The sequence below is a fragment of the Ruditapes philippinarum genome, unplaced genomic scaffold, assembly GCF_026571515.1.
Source record: "Ruditapes philippinarum isolate M1 unplaced genomic scaffold, ASM2657151v2 ctg12_1_1_1_1, whole genome shotgun sequence".
Classification (NCBI taxonomy): domain Eukaryota; kingdom Metazoa; phylum Mollusca; class Bivalvia; order Venerida; family Veneridae; genus Ruditapes; species Ruditapes philippinarum.
The window spans coordinates 610,339-637,957 of NW_026861084.1; the positions used below are offsets into that span (position 1 = coordinate 610,339).

The following is a 27,619-nucleotide window of genomic DNA, read 5'->3' on the forward strand; positions in this document are numbered from 1 at the left end:
GGCTGAATTAGCGGCCGTTTTCATAGGTCACTTAAATTATTTATGGCTAATGGTGCTGACTACTAAGAGTAAGCTACACGACCAATATTTGACAAATCAATGTCAATCAACAATAAATTGTCCTAGTTTTCACGACATTCTACTCAAATTATATGAAACGCACCAGGTGTACTAGTTATATGGCATTACTTTGTAAAGAATACAAGTGTAACGATTTAATATTTAACTTACGAGTTTTTGAAATTGAATTCTTACCAACGTTTTTCACTTATTTAAAATAGTTTAAGTCTTTCGAAATGAAATTGTAGGAAAGTCTATCAGTGAATTTCCTTATTAGAGGCTATTCAACTTTTATTAAAAATGAAATTGCATCGTTGGTGAACTTTGAATAAAATCTTGACAAGATTTTACGCAAATACTTTGATGGATTAATACTTATTAAGATAAATCTAGTTTCAGGGTGGGTAATTTTATAGTTGCTTATAAAGTAAAAACCGATCATACAATAAAGGGGTTAAAGATTTCCTAAGTTTTATTTGTTAATTTAGTACAAATGTTGTGTCTGTCAAAAAAACTAAATTACACACGTAAAAAATAAATAATTGCTTTAGACATATGAAAAGGAGAAACATTAAAAATTTCATAAAAGAAAAAAAATGAGACATTAAATAATATAAAATAATAAAATCATACCTAATTTGCACGTAACTGTATAGGGAAAAGTCCAGATTATTTAAATATCTTCATTTCAGATTATAGCATACCCTATAGTGTTCTATTCTGTTCCATACGAAGATATTTACGTGACAATACAATTATTCCAAATAAAAACATTTCGAGTATATACACCAGTTTCTTCTAGGCCTATAACATGTGTATTGCTTTCAAATTACCAATTCCGAATAAAAAGTGGGCGTGCGGTGACAGCAACAGCTGTAGATCTTTTCACTGTCTACTTTAAAGCAATACAATTTGCACTCTTCATTGAACATATTCTATAAGACAAATGTCATAAAACAAACCTATACGTCATCGAAGCAGAAGTCATATCTTTTATATATCCAATCTGTTAAGAATTTACCGCATTTGAAACCACTTATTTCAGAGAAAATTGTATTTCTCTTTTACAAAAAAAAGTTGAAGCTCATAACCGAATGAGTTAAGACGACTGAAATATGAGACGTTATAAATGCCATGTTTGATTTGTTTCACATATTGACGAATAAATTCTGGTAATAAAAAATAAAACAAGTCGATTTTGTAATGTTTGTAAGATAAGATCTGGGACTGTCATTTAATGATATCAGTAAAGTCATTGTGAAGTATAATTGCAAATGTTTGCTTTACGGGATAAGGACAGTCACTATTCATTTTAGAATATGCCAACGTATGTGATTATATTTATTATTACAATTTGATCTGATAGTAAAAAAATATAATGATTATGAAATTAAATGATTTAAATAATTGTTATTTTATAAACGTAAAAAATAGATATCTTCCGTTTGTAAATATGTAGTTTTTATTCAGATTTGATTCACCTCATAATATCAAAATAAAATCGAAACCTGATGAACTCCCAACACGGTAAAATTGCATATCTTCTAGGTTTTTATAGAGTCAGGTCTTGGACGTTTGTTATAAATGCAAGCTATGTAATAGCTAAGCTGCTAAAATGTTTGACGTCCCAAGAAACGATTATATCGCAGTCAAAAGCTCCCTGAATTTATTTCATTGTATAAAAATATTCAATTTATGAGACGTAAAACATATTGAGATAAAGAAATGGACGGCAATTGTGTACAATTGAACTTGATCCCAATGTAACTAATATTGCCTGTATGGCTAAAATATAATGTAGATATAACAAAAAGTATGTCTTCTTCATCTAGAAAAATTAAAATTAGGAAAGATTTGACGAATTTATTCCCCTTTCCTATACATAATTCTACTGAGTAAAACAACACAGTGCCGTAATATATTACTGTTACAGAATATATTAATCTGTTTGACTTTCATACAACCATTGTAAGATATTTGCGAAGAAATTATACTATTAGGATAATCATACAAACATATTCTGCTTTTTTATCTCAAAATTAAATACAAGATGAAATCGTTACTTTATAATGCCGGCAGTATGGCAGTTTGTACATGCATTTTCCTACGTTATGGTACATCTAATAATTTTAAAGAAAAGCAAATCTTAAAGACATTCATCACAACTTTAATCAAATTATTGAAGAATATATTTGTCCGACTCATACACATACAAGTCTGAATGTTTAAGCTATTAACTGATTCAGAAGTACTGTAAGGGTAATGCACCGACCCATATGTTTACTTCATCATATTCACAAAAAGCAGAAAACAGACAAGAACATAGCAAACACAATTAGAAACTGTCTACTCAATTATCTCAAGTACCTACAAAAAATGCGGGGGAGATGTGTAAATTATGTACATTACAATATGTATCTAACCTACAAACTTATGCTAATCAACTAATTGTATATATATTACTTTCATTATTCTATGTCCCTTATCCTCTTTCCTTTCTCTATCTTTGTCACTTTTATCTACGGAGTACCTCACCCTACAAAATCTATAGTCCTGGAGTGACATAATTATCATTGATAGTCAAATAACACACAGGGTGAGGATAGGATCTTTCTGGTTCCATAATATTTCTTTTTGGTGTTATTGTATTCCTGTCTTTTAAACTTTGGCATATATTCTTCTGCAAAGATCAGGTGATATCCATACAAATCCCGGACCCGACTCAAATAGCTCTGAGTTTTCTTATTCTTCATCTTCTACATCAAGTGTAAATGATATCTTAGATAGCTTTCAGAAATTCATTATCTTTGGTTCATTATAAACGTACAGAGTTTTTTCCACAAAAGAGACATTTTACAAGGGAACTACAGCACTTCGACGTCATCTCCTTTACAGAAACGTGGCTTAGCAACAATATAGAATCTGATTCGATCTCTTTTGAAAAATTTTTCCTCACCTTTCAGAAAAGACAGGATTGTTGATAATCACGGTGGAATTCTGGTGTATGTCAAAAGTAATATTCCAGCCATAAGAAGGCAAGACCTTGAGATAAGTGGTGTTGAATGTGTTTGGGTAGAAACTAAGAATTCATCATACAAAATTCCTCATTGGTACTTTTTATCGACCTCCAAATCACCTTCACACGTGTTATCAAATATTGAACGTTCAATTGACCTTGCCTTTGATACTGACATTAAAAACATAGTTGTTACAGGAGATCTTAATCTAGATTTATTAAAACACAGCAACATCTAAAAAATTGTTAGATATAGCCACTCAGTACAATATGTCACAAATTATAAACGAACCAACACATTTTACCGAATCATCCTCTTCTCTTATCGACGTTTACCTTGTTTCTTCTGAGTGTAGTGTCAATACATCAGGTGTTGGTGACCCTTTTCTTGATTCAAACAAAACAAAGATATCACTGTCCAGTTTATTGCTTACTTCACTGCAACAAACCACATGCTAAATCATTTAAACGTCTTGTCTGGAAATATGACCAATGTAATTTTGACAATATGAGGCGTGATGCAGCTGCATATAACTGGGATTCTCTAGAAAATAATGATATTGATACCTATGCAAACAATATAACACAGACAATTATAGCATTATCAAAGAAACACATCCCAAACAAAACAGTAACAATTAGACAATCAGATCCTCCATGGATGCATAACGAAATAAGAAAATGTATAAGAAAAAGGAAAAGAGCGTATGATAAAGCTAAAAAATCAAATAATGAAGAACACTGGAATAAATATAAAACATTAAAGAAACAAAACAACTCACTTACTTAGGAAAATGCTAAATCTGAACATATCAAAAAAACTGTCGGAAAAAATTAAGAAATCAAAATCTAAACACATCAGAATACTGGAAAATCCTCAAACAATTTATTAGGCCAGCAGTAAATAGTAATGTTAAAATATTAAATGACAATGGCAACTTGTTGACATCTGACACTGAAAAGGCAAACTTACTAAATAATTTTTTCCAATTGCAATCTTCACTTGATGATAAGAATAAACCTGTCCCTAACTCTGATATTAATCATAATAATAAATAACAATAATTATCTTGATATAATACATATTACATATGAAGAGGTTCAGGACACTCTAAAAACTCTAAGTGTAGGCAAAGCATCAGGGCCTGATAATATTAATAACAGAATTCTCAAGGAACTGTCAGGAGAACTTGCTGTACCTCTATGTCGTCTATTTAATAAATCAATTAGAACTTCAAAAGTCCCGTCACAATGGAAGCTTGCCAATGTCTGTGCAGTATATAAGAAAGGAGACCCAACAATTGTTTCTAACTATAGACCAATATCACTCCTCAGCACAGTTAGTAAAACTTTAGAAAAAATTATACACAAAACACATTTTCAACTTCTTTGTCTCAAATAACACAATAACTGCATTGCAATCTGGTTTTGTTCCAAACGACTCTACGACTAATCAACTTGTCTCTATATATAACACATTTTGTAAAGCCCTTGATGATGGCAAAAGAAGTAAGAGCTGTTTTCTGTGATATATCCAAAGCTTTTGATCGTGTTTGGCACAAAGGTCTCATTTCTAAGCTTGAGTCTACTGGAATAAATGGTGTGTTATTAAATTGGTTTCGCGATTATCTTTCTGAAAGAAAACAAAAAGTAGTTCTTCCCGGCGGCTCATCACACAAATGGCTTCTATCACAGCTGGAGTACCACAAGGGTCTATATTAGGTCCGCTTCTTTTCCTCATATATATCAACGATATTGTCCTTGACATAAATTCATATATCAGACTCTTTGCAGATGATACAAGTTTGTATATTATCGTTGACAATCCTGCTACCGCTGCTGCAACACTAAACTTAGATCTCGAGAAATTACTGTATGGGCAAACAGATGGCTTGTCACTTTCAATCCAAATAAAACTGAATCTGTCATTTTTTCCGTAAGGTCAATAACCTGTTCATCCTCCCCTTAGTCATGAACGGAATACAAATAAATGAGGTGACCACTCACAAACATCTTGGAGTAACTTTTTCATCTGAAGGAACTTGGCATACCCATATAATGAACATATCACAAAAGGCATGGCAACGACTTAATATTATGAGGTCTTTAAAATTTATCACTGATCGTAGATCACTCGAAACTATATATCTTTCTTTCATCCGGCCTCTTCTTGAAATACTCAGATGTAGTCTGGGACAATATTACTCAACAAGATGAATTCGAGTTAGAAAAAATCCAACTTGAAGCTTGCAGAATTATAACTGGTACAACGAAACTTGTTTCTTTCTCAAATCTGTATGAAGACACATGTTTTCAACCCCTAAAAGTAAGACGCTATAAACACAAACTAATTCTGCTATATAAAATGTTTAATCACCTATCTCCACAATATCTATCTTCCATAGTTATAATAATAATAATAATAAATACCACATTTATATAGCGCCCTTTTCATTAAAATGTTCAAAGGCGCTTTACATCAATCATATATGTCTAAAACAATATAAATGAACAGGATTATGAACATTAAAAATATTTTGCATTAACTAATTAAAAGTATAAATTATGGAATTATTTTTACATATTAATACAATATAAACTTAAAGATCCTTAAAAAACTCACTTTAACAATATTATTGTCATACATTAAAATTGTCTTCAATATATAAATGTGTAAGAAATAATGTGCCTTTTAACATAAACTCATAAATAAATATTAAAAGCTACTTTAAATGCATATTGATTGATTTTCATTGTTTTGTTGTCATACTTTACAACAGAAAATATATGAACGATTGATAAAAAGAATGAATACAGCGACATCAGACTAAAAGAATATTGAACCTAACGAACCTGGATAGCATGAGTACTGCTACACCAAGGTCCAGTACCGAGGGAGTCAGATACCTCCCCACAGCGCATGCAGACCCCAGGATGACATCACTACTATCACCACAGGAGGAAAGGGCCACGCCCACACCTTAACACTAAATATTCTTGAAATCTGACCCCTCTGCATTTCACGAGCCATATATTATATAACACAATGTAAATTATTATGATAAATCAATGTTAGTTTTTTTTTTTTTTTTTTTTTATTTTTTTTTTTTTTTTGATTTTAAAAAAAGAAATATTCTGTGCTTAAAAATGCTAGCAATGGATTTTATAATAATAGATAAGATCTTGCTAAATCATCGTTATAAAACAATAGAAATACTAAATTGATTTAAAAATTGTTTGTTTAAAAAATAGTTCCAAACACAGTAGGACAAACTTCAGTATACAACTTACGAAATGCAAGTAACACTAGAAATATTTTCTGTCAAACTCAACTTTATTCAAATTCATTCTTACCATCTTCGATTAAAGACTGGAATGATCTCCCTGTCGAACTAAGAAATGCACCATCGCTTGCAATTTTCAAAAAAAGACTAAATGAAGATGTTCCAAAAAGTTCAGCTCACTATTATATAGGTGAAAGAAGATATCAAAATAATACATACACGATTAAGAACACATTGCAGCTCTCTGAAAGAACACCTGTTTTTCTAAAAACATAATAGACAGCCCTTTTTTGTATATGTGGTGAAATAGAAAATACAGAACACTATTTCCTCCGCTGCCCCATGTATCAAGATGACCGCACTGTCCTTATTAAACAATTTAAGTCAAATCACAACTGTAACATTGAATAATTTACTATACGGCGATAATTCACTTACCGGTGCTCAAAACGAAACAATTATATCACATATACATAAATACATACAAAAACAAAAAGATTTGATACATAATAATATTCGTTTGAAAAGAAAAAGGTCCTCCAACTCCATAGTAGTAAAGTGACTTTCTTTCTTTCTCTTGTTCCTTATCTCTCTTTTCTCTTTCTATTATTACTTCTCCTCCAATGTACATGTTTTAATAATTAAATCTCTCAACATATTAGTTTAATTAACCAATCACTAAACTAAGCAATATATCCTTTAAAAATGAATTTTATACTCGTGCTTATACCTCTAATCTAACAGCAATGTATCTTAAATTTAGTTCATGAATACTTGACATAAAAATAGTATGTATAGTAAGAAATCAAGAACAAGTCGATATGATATGTATGTTTTAGTTTAGATATTTTATATTTTGTTACCATTTATTTGAAATTTGTTAAATACTGATTACGGAGAGAGTTTTCAAAAAAGCTTTACAAGCTTCCTACTCAATCCGTAAATTTTATTTTATGTAATTTATTATGTAAATGTGTGGATTATTAATAAAATATTGTTTAAACTAATCAACTAATTCTCCTAATACTTCTGGAAAATCAGTGATTGTCCACGAACAAAGAAGCTTTTACGAATTTTAGCAGGAAACTTCCTTTGATGTTATATATATATATATCTGTTATATATGTGTAATGCTTAGACCACCCACAAGTTAGGCCATTCATACCAAACACAATTGGTGGGAAACTAACAGTGTTTTAACACTAATGATGATATTCTTATAAAGATACATTACAGCAGTGAAAACCTGATTCCTGTGAAACACATAAAGCCCAAAATAAGCGTCCTATCTAGGAATACGTTGAGAACAGAAGAATACTAATGCAAAGTTGTGGTGGTCAACATAGTTCACTATACTTGAATGCAAATTAATATGCCGATACTGGTGTCATAACAGACACATCAGAACATCAAAGAGTCGGCGTGCCCGAGTGGTTAACGCACCGGTCTAGCAATTTAAGGATTGCTTGCTGCGTGGTTCAAAGCGCCACCAGGGCCAAGCCGTTGGTTCCGTGAACAAGGACTTTACACTCATTGCTAAGTGCTAGATGGTTCCAGGGACGGATTGGAGAGTGTTTCTATAAGCCTATAGCTTCCAACAAAATCGAACAAGTTAGTATAGACTAATGTCATAACATTTTCTAGCATAAAATTAAAATAATTAAATCTATAATTAACGCAAAAGTTAGGTGAAATAGTAAGTCAAAGTAACAGCGACTAAAAGTACAGTTTTACTCAAACAATTCGTTCACCTACTTTAGAACCATTTACATTAATATATTCATATCGATCCACCTGAAATTCACATAATCTGAACTAATCAGCTGCTGGAATAACTAAGAAGATTAAGAAAGAATATTTATGGTGACTGAAGAAAAACGAGAGCAAGTGGTGTGTCTACCAATGAGTAAAGAAAAGGAAAACAATTTGCTTTGAAGTGTTGACTAGTGTAATACATGAAATCTTACAAAGAAGCTTATTTCGATGTAGAGAAACATTTCAACAATTTGATTTACATGACATAGTTAAATTGTGACACCAAATCTTCGAGATATTTTTGATTTTCCATTAGATAAGGCAATGATACAAATAAGAAAATATGTCTCATCTAATTTTACAGATTTAAGCATCAAATACTTTAACGTATGTTATATTTCCCTTGAATATTTCGCATGATTTGAAAACTTGCTGTAGTAATTATCAACTGTAAGTGTCGATGTATTATGTCAACATTTCTGAGCTAATTCAGGATAAAGTAAACAATGATTTTGAGTATTAACAAATCGTTACAGTTATATGCCGCTGTATCGCTGGGATTATAGCTAATATCAACCTCAAAGATGATAAACCTACAAGTACAGTTGCTTTGGTTAAATCAATTTTGCAGTTTTATAATATTGAGGCAGAACAAATTTATAATAAATTGAAAATGCTCTTTTTGTCGAGTTTCTATATTTATAAAATGAGACAACTAAATTGATCAAATTTACATTTAAGGAGAAAACATATTAATCAAAACTATATAGTTGTCATATTTGTTGTGCATATTGTTCTTTTATTGTTATTTTCGTGTAATATTTTCATTAAAATTCAAACGAATTACCGATTCGAATCAATAATATTTTTTACATTTAAAAATGTTAAAAAGCTTGACATGATCTTTTGATAAGGATATTGCATTAAATGTACATTAAAATCACTGATAAAAAATAAAATTACAATCTAAGTGTTGAGCTATGAACGTTGTCCTATGATTATGTTCCTTATGGTTCAGCATTTTTGTGAAATCAAAGTCATCATTTGATAGATGAAACATTATTTTAAATGTATCGTCTAAGTGAGGGGTAAAACGTTGAATTTTATCATTGCTATTTGTGTATTGACATTTCTTATCTTCCTCAACATATGTACCGTAATAGATTATCAAGGTAAAACACAACTAATAAATTATTCAGAGCTGGCTTATCTTAGAGAAATAAACAACTATACAATAATGGCTACGATCATATATGACCATTTGTAGGGGGTTAAAAAGTATAGTGTGACAGGCTACCCAAGATTCTCAGTCCACTCAGGAAAAACTTGTAACTTGTTATTGACGTTCAAATTCACCAACTATTATGTACACAAATAATTCGTAACAACATTGAGAGTTAATAAATATGTTGTTAATTTTCCAAACAGAAATCTTCTATGAGAGGTATGTTAAGTCATAACTATAGAGCGTTTATTTCGAATGATATGACTAGTATATGGATACTAGAAAGTATTCTTTATCTGATTAAAAGAAATAAAACTCGACATTGCAACACATACCATAGAAACAGAAGTATGCCGAATTCCACTGGGAAATACGTAGACGTAGACGTTGTTGCCTGAGTTAGGGAGTTATGCAATGAATGTAAAATACCAGAATAAGATTATATCATTCATACGTCAAGTACTTCTGCGTGCATATCAACATGTATTCTAAGATTTAAATCACGCATTGTATACTTAAACTTGTAATAATCCTGTTTTAGGTTTAATAATATGACGTTAACAAATACAGTTTTCGGCGCGGTATGGCCAGTAATGTGCCAATGTGCCATTACACCATAACACACAGACAAAACAAACGAGCAGCAGTCTAAACATATAAAACACTTGCATCACTTTAAAAAGAAAGCCGTTGTTATTCGTAATAAAAATATTTTTTTCGCTTGATTGTATACATATAAGTATACCAAGATAATATACTTGAAAATGAAAGATGTGTAGTAGATGGTTATCAAAATCCGGGTCTAAACATTTTACAAGATTTCCCTTATGCAAGATGTTTATGAAAATGTAAGCCAACAGTTTTTAAACACAGAAAAGAAGTTATAATCTAGTGATGTCAATTGTTTATGTGATTAATCTCAAGATCGAGGTGCTTGACACAATCAGTCAATGCTGCATGTATTTAACAAATCAGATACCTATTCATATACATTGTAGGCAGTGTCTACATGTTACTTTGCGGTTAAAGAGAAGTCATATTGGCTACTTAGTTCACACATAACAATTTCTAACCTAAAGGACGAGGGTAACTTTAGATGAACACGGCAAATCCAACATTCACAGAACGCAGCCCCTGACGCATCCAAGCTACCACAGCAGAGCACTAAGAAGGCACAGAAAATCAATCTAAAATGAATGGTTGATAACCTCTATCGCCATTAATTTTTCAAAATCACTTTATCCTGATATTCAAGGAAAATATTCTATACCGTCTAAGTGCCTATGTACTATAAAATTATTTGATAAACAAAGTTATTGATTTGAGAGAAACACATAACCATTCATGACTGAACTATTCATTTGAATTTAAACGAACGAATTCTTAATAAATCGATGATTCCAGTAACTTTCAATACGATTTAAAAATAATTATATCTATAGTAAATAAGCGTGGATGTGCGTTTCTTAAACAAATCAAACCTGAATGTCTACACATGATTTGAAACAATTGACACTCACAGAAAACTAACACGGTTAACGCGTGGGTGTGAGTTTTCTTGAACAAATTTAGCCTGAATGTCTACACATGAACTGAAACAATGGAAACTCGAGGAACAACTAACACGATCAATAATTCGCATGAAACATTTATTTACGAAGCATTGTCATGGAAATTTTATATTGAGCCTCCTACATAAAAACTTTGATAATAATTCCTTGCGCCTTACATCAGATAAATATGTTATGTTTTATTCATTATATATAATAACCTACAAGATTATATGTATGGAAAAAATAATGCTCTCGATCATAGTATAAACTGATTGCCTGCACGTTTGTTTCTTTATGAAATGCAGGAGATACATGTATATAAATCACGTGCACTTCATTTCTTGAATTTACCTGATAAGCTTATTGCAGAAAAGTGTTCCTTCGCAAGGTTGCTGATATACTTCAGTTCATATCTAACAAGTGACTTGGTAAATTAAAAACATATGTTTTATTTCTATGCTATAGCTTAATTTCGCATCTGATTTATGCTGCGAATCTGACATTCTATCATTTATATGATGTATATGTTTCATAACACCAATTTCATATAATATACTGCACTGTGCTTTTTTCTATTTTCTTATTTTCTAGTAAAAATAGAGACATAATTAAATTTCAATGTGCTTTTAATTAATAATCTTATTCTTCACATTATTTTTTTCATGGACAATAAAATCGTTGTAAACTTAGAATATTTTTGTAAAGTTTCCAATCAAGCGGGCGGCTTGTGCGTGACATCGATGATTAACCTACTTAAAATACTTTGTTAGAAACATTGTATTCTATTCTTAAATTAATCATGCAACTTTTTGTTAAAACTCTCTCAGGATATGACCATATTATATTGCAACCAAGCTAAAGCTGTTTAAATTCTTGTAGTATATTTCCACTGCATGAAAGTGTTGTTATTTCTTGAAGGAATTGTTAAGTTCAAAGATTTGCATTGGTTATGCCTAATGGTCTATTTTATTTACCTGTTTGCCTTTATTACTGAAAAAGCTGTGAAATTAATTGACAAAACTGTAATTTCTAGCACTGCCTTCCCTTTTCACGAGCTTAGACATTTCTTTTCAAAGTTTCGAGGACTGATTATAAATAACTATGAAATACTCGTGTATCATCACAAACTGTTTTGGTTTGTCACATATTGCTAAAATGCCAAAATGGTTGACTAAAACGATGCTACAAACGTGATATCATTATTTTGCTTTAAACAAAGAAAGTTGACGTTTTACTATCAACTCAATCATAGTAATGTTTATATATTCAAGTAAACCATATTCATATTAAGTTTCTAAAATCACGTTTTATGATGAAAACCTTTGCAATTTTTCTAGCTATTGTAATGTCTTCCTCCGCCAGGATAGTCGTCATATACAAAATAGTATTCATGAGACTTTAAACGTACTCAAATAACTCTGACTAAATATATTCTTCTTAAAGGTATGCTATGCATAACTGATAGCATAATATTTTAGCTTTAGTATTTTTACTTCTGTATAAAAATGTAAAATATTGCTTAACAAATAACATACCTCTCTTTGAAGGACATTTACCGATCCCAAATGTTGAATTTTAAAAAAGCTAAATCCACTTCCTTTGAAACAAACGACCTAATTGTATAAATAAGCAAGACAGGAGAAAACGTTTGAAGTATGAGAAACACAATGTTATTATTCTCTTCAGCTAAAACACTTTTCCAATTAACTCTTTGAAAATTGCATTGGCCAAAGTGGAATTTAATTAGATTGTTTCTCATTTAATGTGAATAATTTATTGCTCAAGTGAAGTTGTCCGTGAAGGTGTTTCATTATTTATGTGCTTTAGTTACTCTAGTTGATTCTTTCTTTTCCTCATTAACTTTTTTCTCATTTAGTACGGATTGCAGAAGTAGAAAGCTAACACAGAACTAAAAAAAGATGTAAAACACCATAACGAAATTATATGTAATATACAAAATAAACTGCTTACAAAGCGTTGTTCTAAGTCAATATTACAAAGGCACAGAACATAGAATAGCTTTAAGATTATATCTAACATAACACTTAATATACATGGAATGATGCTGAAATGGAAAATACGGGTTTAGCGGTAAAGATACGCCAAATGAATTTGCAAATTGATATCCATAGAATAAAAACAATCAAATCTTAAAAACTCTGATTAGATCTGATATGCAATCTGTGTCAATAATTGTTGCTTAGTGTTAAAGATCATACATACAAATATTTGATTTTGGAAACACAGTAACGTGTTGTAATGTACGCTCATTTGTTTATGTACAAATAAAATTAATAAAGATTATATAAAATTAACAAACCACTGATCAGAAATAATATGCTATCATAGCAAAAAGAAATGACAATGTGTAAGAATAATAAGTTCCAATTGTAAATTTTTGTTAGGTTTTAATTCACACCGACATGGACTTATGGCGACCGTTAAGCTATAATGGTGTAGGAAAGCCTGACGATGCCCTCCATGAAATCACTTCAGGCAAAAACGGGCACGTTAGTAGAACAAACGTAAGAGAGCTGGATATCTTCCTCACATATAAGTACCTGGCTGACGGCGTTCAAACCAAGGTCGTTGAGAGGCAATTAACTACTCAGTCACGTGCGCCTCAATCTTGATAGATAACCCAGGTGATTTCTCTGATTCTTTAGTTCTAGCATACTCAAGCTGTAAGAGGGCTGTATTTCTCTTTTTATTCAAATTTCTTTTTGCATGCCAACCATATAATTTTAAAATATTTATGAATACATTTAAATTTAATACATTATAGAACAAAATATCAAATAATCTTCTTTACAAATGGCATAACTTCCAAGAAACAATTACCAGGGTAAAAAAGTTTTAAAGAAACTGTCATTCATAGTCATGAATTATTTACGAGCACTGGAATATTTTCTAATCTTAATAGAAGAAACAAACGACAAAACTTAGAAAACCAGATAAACAAAAGTTTCTTCGACTCTTTTGGGATATGGATCAGCGCTTTTATAGCTATGTAGTTAGACAGTATATGTCAATTAACGAAACAAATGCATCAAATTGCAGAAGAAATGTGTCAACTTTCTCAAATATAACTGTAGATGGTAGTATTTTTATCGCTCTATATCGTGCTGAATGATCATTATCCCATTTTATTTATTGAGGTGATTTTTTGACGTCATTATATCAACGCAGTTTATGGATCAAGACGTAAGGCAACCATTTCGTGATTACATCATGTAAACATCATATTAAGTAAAAACATATTTATGTAAAGATGCACATGTACTTTGAAAATTCTCAAATCAAAACAGACAAACATAGTTGAAAGTGCAAATATCTGAAATCATGCATCATTTGTAAGAATTTAAACTTGATTGAAAACTTTCAATGCAGCACAAATATATCCATTAGTTCTAATGACTTCAAATGACTTATAAAAGTCTGAATCAGAAGATGCCATTTGTTACGGTATCACGTGACGAATAGCGGTAATTATTTACGGGAACTAAATATCGGAAAACTTTGATCTCTTGTTCTGCCGGAATTGTTTGCTAAGCTGTCTATATGAGACTGGAAATCCATTTCTTTGAAGTCGTTTTACATAACGAGAGGAATTTAACCGCTAGAAGTGTATCATATATAGCAAAACATTTGGTTAAATATCCGTTCAAACTGAATGATCAAAGTATTGGATATTTTATCAATTATGTTTATTGGGAGAAACATCTGAAAAGATTGACAAGCGCTTTGAACAAAAGCTTTGCCAGGCACTTTGATCAGAAAGAAATTGGTAATTCCTTTAATTGATCAACTTAATTAAAATCATATTATACCACTTAGATTAATTTGTCAAATTCGTAAATAAAGGAATAATTAATCAGTCATTGGCATATTGTTACCATTTATAGCATTTATCTGATGCTAACGATATTCTTTCGTCTATCTCAAATAAACAGGAGATGAAAACAATCATTCTACGAGAAACAACAGTAAGCTAAGTGATGAAATGGGAAAAGCATACTCCTTTTCATTCCGACCGCCTGTTAGAAAACATTATGCGGGGGAGGTGTATTTATTATGCATGTGGATACATATTAAATGCATCTGTACGTCTGTTAACATAACCTCTTGGTTCATTTATAATTCTTTTATAGGCATGTGTTTATTTACCTGACATTTTGAACGACTTAATTCAGGATGTTAAACATTTACATTTTGCAATGTTTTAGTTTGGCTACAACATGTAAATATTGCGAAGAAATTATAACCGATTTCCAACCATTAAATAAACATTTTTCTTGTAATGTATAAAAATTAATATGCATATAAATGAACAAAATATAAATGCAAACTTATTTTAGACAGGCAGACAAACGAAATTTATCAGTAATGTATCCAAGATGCCAATATATCAAAGTAATTAATATTACAGATTATATTTTACATGACATACAAACATCATATGAGCCGCGTCATGACAAAACCAACATAGTGGGTGTGCGACCAGCATGGATCCAGACCAGCCTGCGCCTCCGCGCAGTCTGATCTGGATCCATGCTGTTCGCTATCAGTTTCTCTACTTGTTATAGGGTTTGTAAGCGAACAGCATGGATCCTGATCAGACTGCGCGGATGCGCAGGCTGGTCTGGATCCATGCTGGTCGCAAACCCATTATGTTGGTTTTGTCGTGACACGGCTCATATACTCAATGAAACAAATAAAACCAGGAATAAAAAACAAACAAGCGATAAAGTAAAATAATTACTTAGAAACAAATGAATGTTTCCTCCTTCATAAACATCAAGCGTGAGTTTTATAATGACATGTTTAGATAATGGTTTAAAGTATGTTTGATGCTAATTACATCAAGAAAGTATACCTGAATGTAAAATTACTTGTCATAAAAGTAGCAGCAAAATGTAACAAAGTATAGTAGTATTTTGATTTTCATACAATATACTTAAACACTATGATTGTACTAACTGCAAAAAGGCAGCATACAATGGGCCTTTTAGTGATACATGTACTAGATTGGAGTTAAAATGAAGTTAAAATGTAACGCTGATTGTTTGAAAGCTGCAAACACTGGTAAAATAATGATTAAAACAGTTACTGTAAAAATCATTGAGAAAAACATTTATTTTTTTGTATTTCTCGGTCGCGTTTACCCCTATAAATTAGCTATTATGGAGCAACTATCGTTTTTAAAATTACACAATGTCTTCATTGTAATGCTCATACTGGTTAAAACTAGTATATCACCTTTTACTGTTAAGTTCCTTAGCACAAATCAGAGCAGGGCTATGTTTTTAAGAACATAAGTATTATGTTATGTATTATTGCAATTATGTAACATATTTGATGATACTGATGATATTGCTTCTCGAATCAAAAATTTCTCGTTTGTATTTAATAAACTTCTAGAAGACGAATAACTAATTATGTTCTAAGATGAGATGATCTGTAATTGATATCTAGAACCTCATACTGTCACGAGATAATGATGCGTCTGTAGGAGTGTTGGTTTGTTCAACAAATACTTTAAATGCTTTTAAATATTGATCCATTTATTAATGCGCAGACAATGCGTTGATAAAGTACATGCATATATTGCATCTATCTTTAGAATGTAAAATGAGTAAACATAAGTAGGCCATAGCATTAATACTTCACTACTAGTCACCACTTAAAGAAAACAAAAAAAAATTGATTTAACTTGTTTTATTGTCAATGATGTCAGCACTAGTAAGTGTTAAGAATTTAATACCATTCAAGCCGGTGCTAGGGGGGCGTGAGGGATGTTGCACTTGTTCATTATCCCTCATGCACAGACTCAATCAAACCGAGTCTGCTACTTTCATTTTAAAATTTAATTGTGTTGTGATTAATGCTTCCGAGTTATCATTTTGTATCCAAATTTTAAAAGCCAGCACCAAATGAAGACAATTGTTTTGTTATTAAACAACTGAAAAGAGTCTATCATTGGGTTGATTCGTATTTTGAGACAGCCGCTGTGTTCTTCTAACGTAGCTCTCCCGTGTTGATTTTAAATCTTATAATTTGTATAAATTTAGTTCCGTTTTTGTTATTTGTATGTACTGTATAAAATACATAAACATTCTCTAAACAGAAACATAAATACATTGCTCCATGTAGATCATTTGGTAAAAATATGTCTCGTTTGCATAAACTTGTGCCATGTTTATTCCGCTTGAAAGTAAACCAAACTGAATAAAGGTTAAAATGTAATACATGTATAAATGTTTCTTTACAAACGTTTTGCAATATTTTTCTGACATCTTTCCTCCGGATCATATCACCGTACTTTTTGGATGATTGCAAGCAATTCGAAAATAGTTAGTTCTATTTACTTCAGTAATTAGCAAAACATCTTAGATTGTCTAAACTTGTTAATAATCAAGTGACAGAAATATTTCGAACAAGAAATCAAAATCAAAAGGTAAAGTATATAAAAATGTAAGTTTATTATACTAAAAGATATATTTGTATTATAAAACAAATTAGTTCAATTTATTTTTCAAATATATCAAATGTGTTGAATATTGAAGTTTGAACCAATTCTCTTTAACTGTGCTCAATGTTCAATGCTATGTATCTTTCGATGTTATTTACACCACGCTTTTCTGTAAATGTGTTGGTTTCAAGTTCAATCTAATTTGATGTGTTTATTCAAGTACATATACATGTATAATTTTGTAAAAGTCTATGTTTTACATTATTTAAAAAAAACTTAAATATGTCAACCTTTGGTTCCTATTAGAAACTCTAATTTTCTAGTAAAGAGAAATCGATAAAAATAAATAACACAACATCACACAGATAGTTGCATACATAGTTTTACAGATATGCTAAAACAATACATACATTCAAGATATTTGCAATGTCAAGTTCTTAAACTCAACCTGACAATTTGAATTCTCCTTATGGTTAAAATATAACAAAAAGATGTATATCTTAATGTTTAGCTATGTCTTAACTTAACAAGGCGTTTTGGAGAGCTTCTTAAGTGACAGCATTATTCCCAGTGGTTTTTATGTTTTGAATGCCATATCTACTGTCAATTTTAATATATATTTTGTATCTTAATCTTATTGTAACTGTTCTTGAAAGTAAGTTGGTATGTTTAGATACATATGTATCATATCATATCAGGACGGAAATTTCCTAATACATATTACACTTATTTTGTATAGTGTTAGTCAAACCTTATATATGAAAATATGTTTTTACTTAAAAATTACCCTTATAGTTTATAGGACGTAAAAACCAAATAAATTCCTGTCTAAAAATATTATTTCCAACTTACAATATTATACGATAAAACAAAGTAAGGAAACAATATTTGTTTTAAAAAAGAAAAGAAAAGCATTCACTCTAGGCAGATTTTGGCTCTGTATAATGAAAACGTTCGCGTTTTGTAGAATAATGTACATACATATGTATGCTTTCCAACTGTTAACGAAGCGGAAACCAGTTTGAACCGTTATCAAAAAACAATTAAACCAATTCTCGTCTAAAAGAAAAAAGGTATTTTTAAATAGTTTCTTCACGAAAAAAACATTTCAGAAATCGATACAACCAGTCAAGCAATTTACTCAAATATACATGTTTGTAATGTTTTCATGCATATCAACCCAGCTGAAGACTCCTTGGACAAAAAGGGAAATGATAAAGAAGAGTATATACGCATTATCGTAGCATATATTTATAATATTGCTTTTCTATATGATGATGTTGTAATTACAAACTGTTTTTAAATGTGTATACTTTACATAGTGCATTCGAGTCATAAGTTTGGTTGTTAATTTTTGGACAATTTGTATATAATACCGTGAAATCGTGCTAGTTTGGTGTTTAAGTATGAAATTGGTTATTTGTTTCTATCATATCTATTTCCTCACGATCAGTATTGCGGTAAGACAGTTAGCTATTTGGATCGCTATATATTGGCGCTCTGTAACAAAACCATAACATGTTAATAACTTGTTTTATTCGTAATATGTCTATATCAACCATGCAGTTATTTTTTCATAGCAGTAATCAATAAAACAATAGAATGGAAAAGAGAAAATATTTTTCTTAGTGATAACTTAGCTATACTAACTTTTTATTTTGAGCCAGTTCATGAACCTACTGGAAAGTGAAAACTACCGTTCACACCAACTAACTCCGCTTAAATAGATTTTAACATTTAAACATAAAAATGATTAAATTTTGAATTTAAAAACATCCGCAAAAGTGTCCATACGAAGGTTATCATAGAACCATCAATGTGACACACAGTGCAATTTCATTGCACAAATTATAATTTTTCATTCAGTGAGTTTAAAATTCAAAATAATTTTTATTCAGACAATTGGTGCAAACTGCGTCATATGCAAATGTATTTTATCATTGAAACATAGTACATAAAGCAAGACGAAAACTGTTTTTGCAGGTGGCGTATCTTTATATTTAGTATAAAAACATATCACCTATATGTTTTTCGCATTATTACAAAACATCCAGGTGAAAATTAGCTTTTATCTACTGTTATCAACAAACGCATTATCAGTAATACCTCGAAGTTGTACTGTTTGTCTTGCAAATATGTGCTATTTATTTTCATTCACATTTTTCCTGCAATATTTATGTCGGTCGTCTTGGATATAATATAGTACTTGTTACGTTTTGATATATCACGTTGAAAAAGCATATTAACCCATTACTTCATGAGCATTTTGTGAAAAATGTCTGTTTTCATTGAAAAGTCTCCCGTTACAAGTTCAAATTGCTATAATACTATAAAAACTGCTTCAACACTAATCAAACTTGGCACAAATGTTGACTGGTCCATTGCCCTTGCAACAACATGCTCAGGCTTAAATTTTCTGTTACCATGGCAACGAGGGGACATCTCAAAATTGCCAAAAATCACTATTTTGCGTTGATTTTGTTCCATCAAAATTGATTTCAAAGTGCTGCAACTTCTCAATGGATTGAGATAGAGTCAAATGCTTTTCAGCGTTGGTTACACGTTACCTTATGATCAATCTGGGGTCATTTATAGCCTCTCACAAGTCCAAAATTCTCTTGGCTATGAGGGGACTCCGCCAGCCTTCAAACCCCCCAAACAGAAGGGGGCACATCCCCCTTCTGGCAACCCCCTGATGTATCTTTTGGTTGGGGGGCCGCGCCGAAAAAGAGGTCACTTTTTTTAACAACATTTTTGTTGGGGGCCTAAATAAGGCATTTTTTCACCATTTGAGACAACAAAATGGGGGGGGGGGGTGAAAAAGGCGTTAAAAGGCGTCTATATAACGTAATGGGTTAACAGGGGAAATGCTATGCCAAGACAAATTTTCATTTATTTTGATGCAGAAGTTGAAATTCATTCCCCTGATAATAGTACTATTACAGCAGGTGTAGAAACCATAAGTCAACATGTTCATTTTAACAAGTGAAATAGCTTTATAAACAAAAACAGTTTCAAGTTGTCTTTTTCTTGCATGTTTTCATTTTATTCACATTTCAAATAGTGCTCATATAATAATGTACCCTTGATTTATACTTAAAACATATTCCTTATCATACATGTGAAAAGTCTGTCAAAAATCGTTAAGTAATTGTAAATCTTAAAAACTGCAACCTAATCAAACTGGCATGTTAACGGTGGTGCCTGAACAAATGACTAATTTTCTGTACTGCACAGGGTAACCAACTATTTTGTGTTATTTGTTCATCATTATTCAATGTGGCAACTTTATTTAGTTCAAACGCTCAGCGGTTGACTATGACATCTGGGTCATTTAAGCCTCACATCAAAATTTTCTGCATGAGACTCCCTCAAACCCCGAAGCTTTCTGCACCCTGATGTATTTTTGGTTGGGCCCGGAAGAGTCACTTTTTTTCCAATTTTACAAATATAAATTTGGCTTAGATTTTAAAGAAAAAAGTGGGGGTGAAAAGTTAAATTATACAGGTTAACAGGAAATTATCCCAAGACATTTTATTTCAGAAGTTAAATTCTTCCTGATATGACATTCAGGTGTAGAACATAAAGACTCATTTAACATAGCATTAAAACTTTAAACAGTTATGTGTTTGCGTGAAGTCATCAACTCATTGACGTGACTGTCATTTAAGACTTTTTAGCTCAGTGTCTCTATTTCCATGTACAAGTTATTTAATAACACTTCTGTATTATAATCTATTTGATCTACAAATGTAGTATTTGAATATTAAAACTATGACTATCGTGCTTATAACGACCAAAAATGTTTGATGACCTAATTACATTTATAAATAACCCCGAACTGAAAGATATCTCTTTGAGAAATATATAACAGATGATTATTCAGAATAGTGTTTGGCAAGAAACCTAATATAAGTAATATAAGTGAAGATATTATATTGCATACGATAGGAATAAAACCAGCCTCCACTAGAAATAATATGCTATATTTTCCTCATAACCAAGGAGGAATAAAATATATGTTAATAGGTATAACTAATTAGTTTCAGTATGTTGTTAGTACGTAGTGTAACATCACACTGCCTGTATCAGATGTATATATATAGTGTCAGTTAATTATGATTGGTTGTCCTTTAAAATTTGATACTATATCCCCTAAGAGTTTCTTTAGTAAACAAAGTATTGATATAACTTTAAACTTGAAATACGAAGCCAACAATTAATTTCAAAGACAATTGGATCCATCTAAACATATTGACTATATTTATGCAATTATGATGAAATAACCTTAAGCTTAACGATGGTCTTATTTCGTTAATAACATCTATGTTCATACAACAAGTGGCAATCGATCAAATAGTATTTAATTTTTTCACGCTAAAAAAAGTGAACAAAAACGCATAATATTCAACACTTACCTAATTAGAAAGAAGGAAAAAATCCATTTTATTGATTTGTCTTTGACATTGCTTGTTTTAAGTTTGACTCATACCGAAACAAGATCATTCATTTTTACATCTTTTTTATTAACTAAAACAATCCATTATCAAGGAGGAAACTCTTATCGGCATGAGATAGGTAAATCCATTAAAGTGAAAGACATAATAACTATGGCACAGTTTTACACCACAATCATAAGTCAGTAAAGATGTATAACAACAATACATGTAAACACAGTAATGTCGACAGTAGAGTAGCAGTGGAGTATATATTACAATAGAGAAGGTGTATACAACATATAAATCAATGGTGCAAGAAACAACAGCTGAACGAGGTGTATTTTTTATAGCTAAAGGTCATAAATAATCATATAGCAGAATGTTGTATTAAACAAAATGTCATTAGTAACTCTAAGCGACAGATTTCTACAGATAACCATTATGTACAATTTAATTTTTCACAGCCTACAATCAGTGGGAGGATTAACTATATTCATTGCAACTAATTCACACTAAGGGCGAAAACGGTGATCTTTTAAGTGTATAATAATGTAATGTGCAACTTAGATTCTTTTTTCAATTGTTATCAACAATTTCCAAATCTAACATATTTGCAACTGTGTATAAATTGTTTTAACGACCGATAAAATACTATGCGTGTAAAATGTCATTTGAAAGTAGAAGAGAAAACGGTAAAATTGTCTGGACCGTGTCATTAATGGTATTAGTATGCATTACATGAATAAATGATAAATCTATAAACATGAAATGTATCTGATAAAAAAGAATGAGATCCAACGTGATATCTGCTATAAAGTGAATTTGTTATTATTTTTTATTTTAGTTTTATTCGCAAAATGCCTGCTACTGCCGACATTGTTATGTAATTGATCATGAGTCTACTACTTAGGGAAAGAACAATCATGAAAACTCTTGTTAATTCAAACCAAATGCTCACAAGTATATGACTAGTTTTAGGAACGGAAGAACATTTTTGTCTACTTCTTTGAAGCTCTAACAGAAATGTATTCAACCCATACTTAATTGTTACGAAATCGACATAGGTCGTCTCATTTGAAAGAAAAAACTATATTTCTATATCTGACTAATACTTCACTACAGCAGGTGTCAAGTGCCATGTGGTAGCTGTAATAAGTTGCTCCGTACATCAATATTGTTATATTTTTCTATTCCTTTGGGATCAATGATTCCAACAAGTTAGTCTTTAAGATTGAACACCACTTCAGTCGGTGCTAGGGGGCGTTAGAGATGTTGCACTTTTACATTTTCTCTCATGAACAGACTCAATAAAAGCGAGTCTGCAATTTTCATCTAATAGTGTTGTTTTTATTTGTTCCGAGGGATCAGCCTTTTCCAGATTTTTATATCATTATCCTGAAAGGTGTGTAATTTCTTTTGCTAAGGGATCAAATAACATCTTTTTCAATTTATATGTCGTTTATTTTCAGTTCGTTTATTTGCTGAATGAGGATATAAAACATCATAAAAGCAGTTTACAATCAAGCAATGGTACTCAATTTATATCACCAATACTTCAATTGAGAAATAGTATTTCGTCCAAATACTTTGGTCTTGATATTGCTGTTATCACAGATTTGAACGCTGATGGACTTGTTACAAAATCATAAGAAACACTTGTATATATCTATTAAGTTTTGGCGACATGAATGATAAACATTTATTAAAAACAAATACCAGTTTGTATAAGTAACAATAAGATGATTACAGAAATGCAAACCATTATGTAAGTAAATGCATCAATACATTTGCACAATATATCTGTTTTTAAATGTTTCTAGTCAATAACTTTTTACTTTTGCGCAGCAATATCCGAGACGATATTCGTACATCCATCATACTTTTATGTTCTTAAATGTCATTTAAATAAAGATTTGTAATAAGTCGGTGTTTTAAGCTTATTACTTATTCGAACGCTATGTCATCTCCTGAAAAATGTCAGATAATAAAGTGTCAAGTGTGGGTTCTAGCTCCATTCAGACATGTTATCAATCAAACTCCTCCTTGTCCGATGTAAAATGTCATTCACTTTCTACTTCATCGTGGGAGGTTTGCACGCACACCTTTTAAATCATTAAGTTTAAATCATATAATCAGGAAAAGCTGTTACAAAAAGGAACTCAAATAAAAAGGAAACACTTAGACTAGATAGATAACACCACTTAGCTCTACCTTTCATCATAAAACAAGTCTGCAAATTAGGGAGATACTATTACTTTACATCTGATAACATTACATACAAAATACTAGAAAACACGGTAAGAGATCAAAGAAAAATGTTACTTTTACAAAAAAACCTATACATCATATATATTAATATACAAAATGTATACGTATATATATATATATCAGATGTAATATTATATATTTTACATCTGAATTCAGTTCCATACTTATATGAATATAAGCATATAAATTTTAAAGAATAAATGTGAATTTGCTTCCGCATGGTTATCTTTTTAGAACAATTGCATTTCATATGTTATTTTGTTGTATATTTGTTTCTTATTTTCCTCTCTCAATTTGCAGATAATGCTTACTTAAAATTGAAAAGAATAGACAACATTGCAAACATGCAAATAATTTGCATTTGAGTGTCTAATATAGAAAACATTAAATTTCTGGAAACGTTCAACATACATTCAGTTGAGTTAAATTGCAAAATTGCAAATAGATAAAAATATTGTATTTATGAGCATGCTTCTTATATCTTTTAACAATATTCTACACATAAAAGAAACAATAATTAAAACACTTGTTGTTAAGCTTCCGAATTTGTAAAGATAGATGTATCTGTCGAGAATTTGACAGATGGGTAAGAAGTTAAGAAACATTCCAAATGTAAAGAAGTATTGAATTGCCGATTCATTCGTCTATATGTCAAAACTTGACAATGCTTCAAATTTGGGATTTGGAACGAGAGCAAAACATGACAGTAGCTACTTATGTAGATATAAACATGAAACATGAATATGTGCGAAAATATATTATAATACAATGTACTAGTAGTTTCCGACAACACTTGGAGTTTAAAATTAGCGTTTGTTATTGTTATTGCATGTCGAAAAACAAAAATTGACATATTATGTACAGTATTACATCACTACTGCGTTGGAAATTGTTCACTGTTAGACACTGTATTTCGCCTAAAATGTTGATTATTTGTTTTTAGCAATGGTAAAATGTGTAAGCATTGTATAACTTAAATTTTTATAAATTATCCTCTTCAAACCTGTCAAATTTAAATTTAGAAGAAGCTTTTTTCAAAGATAGATTACGCGAATTTCAGAAACATTACCACTACACGATATAACCGAGAACAATATGAATAATATTTATACCTCTGCTTCATTTCAGAATTCCTTCAAGTAAATATGCCATTTGAAAACAAAACAATACTTTCAATTTAAAACGTTTTTCAACAAGACCTCAGAAAAACACATTCTCGTCACGTACACGTAATTACCAAGGTCTTCGTCACGATATCTTTGAGGTAGTTTCAGACGTTGATCGTTAATCATGTAGTTTGGTTTGTCTGGGGATATGAATTAACGGATATGAGGCTGATGTCGCAATAACTGGACACTTAAATGGACATTAAGTTAACATAACTTCACCAGTTGTTGTAATCATGACAATAAAACCACGAATACAAGAATTGACCGCATAGAGTTCCTTCGTTTTTCCTTTAAAGGCTACACCGTGTTAATACCACAGTCTTGTTATCCCAATAATGTCATTTTCTCACATTTTGTTCTTATGCAACTAAGATCATTATATTTGTTGTCATTATATACAAACTGTTTTGGTTTAATATGCTATATGTATAAGTATTAAGAGCAATGTTCGACTTATTTCATTGCAGGGAAAAGACCCATGTAAAGAAAATAATTAAAACGAAATCCCAAACAACGCTCAAAACAACAAAACTGAAAGTATTGCAGGATAGGTTTGATTGAGTCTGTTCGTGGGCGGTACTAGAAAGTGCAAGTTACCGTCTGAGCCCGCTAGCACCGGCTTAATCAAAATTCAACATTTAATCACGAAAATGGTGACATTTTGTTAGAAAGTTAGAAGAATCTACAGATAAGTGCATAAATGAAACCTTCAATATGTGACGTTAGTGCCATTCCATTCCATGAAAAGCGTACGCGTATGGTTCAATAATACAGGAACGCGTGTTTCCCAAACGAGAACGAAAACGAAAACCAAAATACCAAATGAATGTACAAGAAGACTGTAACAAACGCACTTTCTTGTGCATTTTGTTTCTACATACAGCTTATAGGACTATGCTAAGTAAAAGACCCACATTTAAACTCGACAGCATACTTCGAACTGGATACATTCACCATTTTATCATTTACTGATATATTATTTACTATTTTCAGATTTTATTTGATGGTATTTGTGTTCCTAGGTTCATTAAGATATATACGAGATAACTGGCAATGTATTCTTATTAATCATATATATTATACACAGTGTGATGAAATGGAAATTTCATGTACTCTACTTGATTTATTTCAAGCTCACATGAGAGAAAAAATGGTGCGGGGGAGATGTGTTATTTATGTACGTGTATGCATATTTAGTGCATCTGCATGTCTCTTTTAATTACTATCTAATACATTTATTCCTATAGTTCTTTTATCTTACGTGTTTCATCTTTTGAGACTTTATGTATTTACATAGTAGTTCTCTATAGAATGATCTTGGTTTTGATGAACGTGTGGTACATTTGTTCGTTATCATACATTTGCATTTCAAATAAAAAAAATCTTCAAATTAGGATTATAGGCTGCACAGGCAACGCAGTGAAATTCTTGATAAATTAACATCTGCTCGAAATATTAACAATCTTGCACAAACTTTACGATTTTGCCATGTTTAATTCACTAAATTTTCATTTTTTTTGTAACAAATCATAGCATTTCAGCAATCTGTTGAAATAGAAACACATTTTCCTTTCATTATTTTTATTTTTCCGCTACACATATTTTGCTTGAGTGCTATATTAAATTGTTATTTACCATTGCTACTTAACGTAAAGCATTTCTATTCTATCTTCTATGTGTAGTGCGGTTTTGTATTTCAATTTTTCACAATTAATAAACGTTATATATGTATCTTTATTTGGTTTAAAGTTACAACGATGATACTAATGTCATATGTATTTTCCTGGTTTGGCTGGTGGAACACATGTAAACTGGCTTGAAAATATGTAACATAACGTTCTTATGACAATCAAAGTCCTTGTAGACTTGGATGGTTTGGAAGTTATAGCGGCTTTTGGGAGGGAGGGGGTGATTTAAACAGTCAGCCATAGAAAACTTTTTTTTTTAATAAACTGCCACATAGAGAAAATTTAAGATTCGAAAACTTGTATCTTTGTATACTCTATTAGCTCAATTTTGAAAGAACTTAATCTTCATACATGGTTTAATGCATATCAAGCAAATTCATTCAACAATGTTTCCACAGCATTTACTAACGAGACAAACAAATTTGAACCTGAATTAAATCAATTACATTTCTTCTCGTCTGACGGCAGAAAGTGTGTTTTGCGAATATTTTCTGAACAAACTATTTAATTCTTGACAAAGCCAGTAGAATTGAGTCCATTCAGTAATACCAAAACACCAAAAACACTTTCTGACATATTTAACTTAATAATGATATAAACCATGTATAACGACCGATTGGCTTCACAGACAATGGTAAATAAAATGGTTAATGAACTGGCATGAGAATTGGTAAAACGGTTAACAGTCTT

At 30.9% G+C, this 27,619-nt stretch overlaps 1 protein-coding gene across 6 annotated transcripts in view; it reads right to left on the minus strand.

The window, feature by feature from the left end:
- Positions 1 to 27,619, minus strand: part of LOC132714457 (small conductance calcium-activated potassium channel protein-like) — a 99,549-nt gene that overhangs the window by 20,700 nt on the left and 51,230 nt on the right. The window contains exon 1 of one of the 6 annotated variants that reach the window (XM_060697349.1): positions 21,784 to 22,060. The exons of 4 other annotated variants lie outside the window; for them this stretch is intronic. The gene's annotated coding sequence lies outside the window, so the exon portion shown is untranslated. Of the gene's footprint in view, positions 1 to 693; positions 878 to 21,783; positions 22,061 to 27,619 lie in introns of those variants that run through there. One more of the 6 variants, XM_060697352.1, reaches the window with a different exon arrangement.